We start from the raw sequence: 5,470 nt of genomic DNA on the forward strand, positions 1-5,470 counted from the left end.
TGTTTTTAAAGTAAAGTAAATGACTGTTTTTATAAAAACAAATCTGTAAACTCAAACCATTCAGAATCATTTTTTTTTTTTGTGTTTCTAATTCTTGCAAGTCAGCCACAAACACAAGATAATTCTTCCTTTTTACGATGAAAGATGGTATCTTCCACGCATATGTTAAAATGATTTATAACATAAGTTAAACGCCCCAGACAAAAGCAGTTAATCAGCATTTTCAGCCCTTCTCTAAATTTCACATAATTCAAAACAACACAAAAAATGACCTGAATTTTCTTTGCCTTAAATAGGCAATAAAATCGCGAGAGAAACAAAGAACAACTTTAAGAGTTATTATACTTTGATACCTAAAGAATAATATCAAATATTTTTTTAAGGGAAAAATACATGGAAACACTTTACAAATTAGAAAACATTTTCTTCTGAAAAGATTTCGAAATTTTTTGGTTTGATCAATTTTTGCGCTAAACACGCGATAATTAATACTGAGAATAAGAAAAATAAAAGCAAAAGCGAAAATATCTACTTTAAAATCCATTCATATCCTTTTTGTTCCTGTTTGGAGAGTAATAAATCAAAATGGTGATGATGGCTTCTTAGTCCAACATTTTTCTGGACTCGTCTTGAAAAGACAAGGTATTTATCATAGATTACAGAACCCATCAAGTTATATTTTAAGGTAATTAATGTTAAAAGAATATACATCAGCAAAATAAAGCTTTATAGGAAATTGTACTGGTTTAAATTCGAACGGGTATTCGTTAGTAATCATCGGTATCCTGGGAATGAAAACGACTTGACATTGTGCTGAGCCGTAAAGAATTTTAGCTTCAATCACGTTCCTCTGCATAGTTACTATCGGTAATCTACTACCATTGCATAATTTCAGTGCATTTAAATTCCTCATAAGTATTATTCGAGCCCTAATTCAAGTCCAGTTTATGCGGAGGATGTCCTGATGTATTCAAAGAATTCAAAAATTCAATTGGAATATCAATAGCATTATATTGATCAGTCAGATTACCAATAGTAAAATAGGTTTGTTGATGGGCTAAAATCGCTCGTTCGCGTAACCAATCAGCCGCTTTCTCTGAAATTTGGGCGACTTGCGGGTCAACATTAGCTATTAATTCTTCTTGTCCAGTGACTTACTTACTTAAGGTGGCGTTACAGTCCGGGCGGACCTGGGCCTCAACTAACATGCGTCTCCAGCCAACTCGGTCCCTAGCTAGCAGTCTCCAGTTTCGCACGCCAAGTTGGTTAAGGTCCTCTCGCGCCTGGGTGCGCCACCTGAGTCGCGGTCTTCCTCTACTGCGCCGTCCCTCGGGATTGGATTCAAATACCTTCCGGGCTGGAGGGTTGATGTCCATCCGTTCTACATGACCTATCCATCTAATTCTGCTAACTAGGTCAGTGCCGCTGTACAGCCCGTACAGTTCGTCGTTATATCTATGCGTACGGGACCAAAAATCACTCGAAGAATTTTTCTCCCGAAGCATTCTAGGACGCTCTCATCTTTCTTTGACAGGGTCCAGGCCTCAGCGACATAAATGAGAACCGGGATGATGAGTTTCTTATAAATGTTGAATTTAGATGCTCAAGAGAGGACTTTACTTCTCGAAAGAAGAAACGATTTGCAAGAGTTATTCTTCGTTTGATTTCAGCGCTGGTGTCGTTGTCTGCGTTAATAGCTACCTCAAAGTTATAGCTGTCCATGGTGTCGTTTTGTCCAAGACGTCGTTGTTCAGTGTCCTTTTTTGATGACAGCATATACTTGGTCTTGCCCTCATTGACCACTAAACCCATCTACTTTGCTTCCGTCTCAATGCTCAAAAACGCTCCACTGACATCACGCTTTGATCTTCCAATTATGTCAATATCATCTGCGTATCCGAGTAGTTGGATGGACCTTCGGAAGATTGTGCCTCTAGTGTTGACGGTTGAGTTTTGCACAATTCTTTCCAGATCGATGTTGAAGAAGTCGCATGACTTTTTTTGACATCAAATGCATCGGTAAAGTTTTTCCGACCTTGATAGAGCAGCGTGCATTCTCCATCGTCATTCTGCACAAACGAATAAGTTTGACAGGGATGCCAAAAGTAGACATTGCTCGGTAGAGCTCTTCCCCATAGATGCTGTCACACGCGGATTTAAAATCGATAAAGAGATGGCGGGTATCGATTTGAAGCTCCTGGGTTTTTTCCAAGATCTGAAGTAGTGTGAATATTTGGTCGATAGTGGACTTTCCTGGTCTGAAGCCACACTGATAAGGACCAATCAGGTTGTTTTCGAATGGCTTCAGACGTTCACATAATACGGTAGAGTGGATCTTATTCGCAATGTTAAGGAGTCTGATGCCTCTGTAGTTGGCGCAGTTTAGAGGGTCTCCTTTCTTATGTATCGGGCACACTATGCTGAGATTCCACTCATCGGGCATGCTTTCTTCCGACCATATTTTGCAGATGAGTTGGTGCATGCTCCCTACCAAGTCCTCGCCTGCTGCTTTGAATAGTTCGGCGGTGATGCCGTCAGCTCCAGCAGCTTTGTTTGACTTAAGTTTCGATATAGCTATCTTCACTTCGTCAAGGTCGGGTAGGCGGAATTGTTGATCTGCGTCGCCGAGGTTGAGTGGTTCTATCTCCCTTACAGCGGAATTCGGTTCGTCATCGCCGTTATATAATTTGGAGAAGTGATCTTGCCATATTCTCAGCATCGACTGTGGTTCTACTATGATGTTCCCTTGATCGTCTTTACAGGCTTCGGTTCGTGGCTGGTACCCTTGGGAGGTTTTTTTTACATTTTGGTAAAATTTACAAACCTCATTCCTGTTGTGACATCCCTCTATCTTCTTGATCACACGCTTCTCATGCTCTCTTTTTTTCCGTCTAAGAAGCCGGTGTTCCTCTCTCCTCTTCTGCTCGTAGAGCTCGCGAGCAGCTCTAGTCCTTTTGTGCAGCGCCGTTTTGTATGCCTCTTGTTTCGCTGCGAGCGCTTGCCGGCATTCGTCGTCAAAGCAGGGGTTTCGCTGTGGTGGTCGTGTGAAACCTATCACTTCAGAGGCATCATCTCTGATGGCTGCAAAGCAATGTTACCACTGGTATTTAATTCTTAATGCAATCAGCATAGGACTCCTTAAGATGTTATAAGAGACTCGATTGAAAAAGGACATGGCAGTCTCTTGCGATTGTAGCCGTCTAACGTCAAATCTTCTCACAGTACTTCCTTGTTTTGGCTTGGATCGGGTTTTCCGTAACTTTACCTTGGCTACAACGAGGTAGTGGTCCGAGTCAATGTTGGCCTCTCGGAATGTTCCGATATCCTGTATACTGGAGAAGTGTCGTGCGTTGATCGCAATGTGGTCAATCTGGTTGACTGTTGATTGATCAGGAGATTTCCATGTCCCCTTGTGGATATTTAGATGTGTGAACTGCGTAAATGCCAACTTTCACCGAAATCGGTTGACTTGGTGAAGAGTTCACTGGGAACATACATATGACACTGGATTTTTATATATTAAGATAAAAACCTAAAACAAATTAATAAGAGTTGGTAAAAATTGATTTTCACTCAAATAGCTTTTCAAAACTTTGAGACATTGGCTTTAAGCTAGTTTAATTTTTTTTTTTTAATATTGTTGTCAAAATTGAATAACATTTTGAGAAAAATCGAATTGCCAGTTTTTTCTACAAAACATTAAAAACCCAAAAAACACTTAACAAAAGTAGGTAAAAATTGATTTTCGACTTAAATATTTTTTCAAAACTTTAAGATTTTGAAGTACTACGAGTATATAAAATATATCATGAGAAATATTGTTTCGAACATTCGATACAATTTTTTGAAAAATCAAAATTGAAAGTATTTTTACAAAAAATAAAAACTTAAAAATAGACTCAAATGTTATTTTTCAAACTTGTTTTATCTCACATAAAATATTATTTTCGACATTCAGTGAATTACAATTGGTAACGATTGGTTAACGACTATAAAATCTCGTTAACGGAAATAGATTTTGCAATCAAACTTTTTCATCATATGCAAAATATTGTTATTAATTTTAATTTTTTTTAGAATAATTCAATTGACAACTTTTTTAACAAAACACGAAAACTTACAAACCTTTTAAGCAAGACAAATCGACAGACAGAATAGAAAGTTATCAGTGTGGGTCAAATCCCTCTTTTTTTAATATAATTGTCGAACCCATGTTAACAAGTAATAAAACGCATGTTATTAATTGTTATGACCAAGAATTTAGATCTGTAACAAAAATTAAAGTATGTTTTGAAAATGATTTCGATCAACTATTCAGCCGAATAGTCTACTTTACGACCACTTTTTGTAACTAACAACAATAATGCACCGAACATTTTCTTCAAAAGCATCAATTGTCTCAGGCTTATATGCTTAGAAAAGCATCTTTATGCAGGCCCACATAAAATAATTAAGCGGTATTGGATGCCACTTTACAGTCCTTCTACGGAAATAATGCGCTTACCTAAAGTTTCCTTTATTAAAAGCCAATTCAAACATATATAAAGTGAAACTTATAAAAAAGACCAACTCGAAAAAAATATTTTGCAAACTGATAAACACACAACTAAAAATACTGCTTCCTTAATATGGAAGAAACTTATATAATATAAGTTGACGTACAAAGGCTGGATTTAAATAAAACCCAATGATAAGTCTTCTCGTTTTATTACATCAACAAAACCTAAAATATTTAAACCAAATCGGCTTAATAATTTTCAAGTCTTTAATCCACATTAAAAATAACATTATTTTACTTTGTATACATTTTAAGATAATATTATCTAATCGTTTTAATGCCAAATTTCTTCCTTCCTCAATGTCCAAGTCAAAGATAACCAAATATATATTTTTCTCATATCAATAAATAACAAAAATTTAATCATTTCATAATCTTATACACAAGCAATATTTATCCCATCTCATCTCCTTTTACAAATTAATATACAAACTATATCCTTGTTGAACAATAAAATACTTTGAGCCATCTTCTAATAGCCAAACTATAATAATATCTCCCCACCTATACCCTACCCAGAATATTGGAATGGTTCTATCCATTGCAAAAACTTCGTATTTCAATCAGAAACGATGGTATCAAATGAGCCAAATGTCTTGTAAAGGAGACAACAGCAATATCACGTCGCTCATTATGGCTCTAATTAGCCATAACTAATCCCCCTATGAACCAAAGTAATTTCCACCCGCATTCAAGTTTTCTTATTTTATATAAATGTATATGATATATATGTAGATGTATGTACAAATGTTTGGCACATGTATGAATACATGTAAGTATAATATATTTCATCTGTGTGAAAAAATGGATTCATGAAAATTTTCCATACTTTGAATTTACAACCCAAATGTACATTGTACATACATACAGGAGCGTACTTAGTAAAATTTTGAGGCCAAGTTGAGGCATAAT

Source organism: Eupeodes corollae, chromosome 1, assembly GCF_945859685.1.
Source record: "Eupeodes corollae chromosome 1, idEupCoro1.1, whole genome shotgun sequence".
NCBI lineage: Eukaryota > Metazoa > Arthropoda > Insecta > Diptera > Syrphidae > Eupeodes > Eupeodes corollae.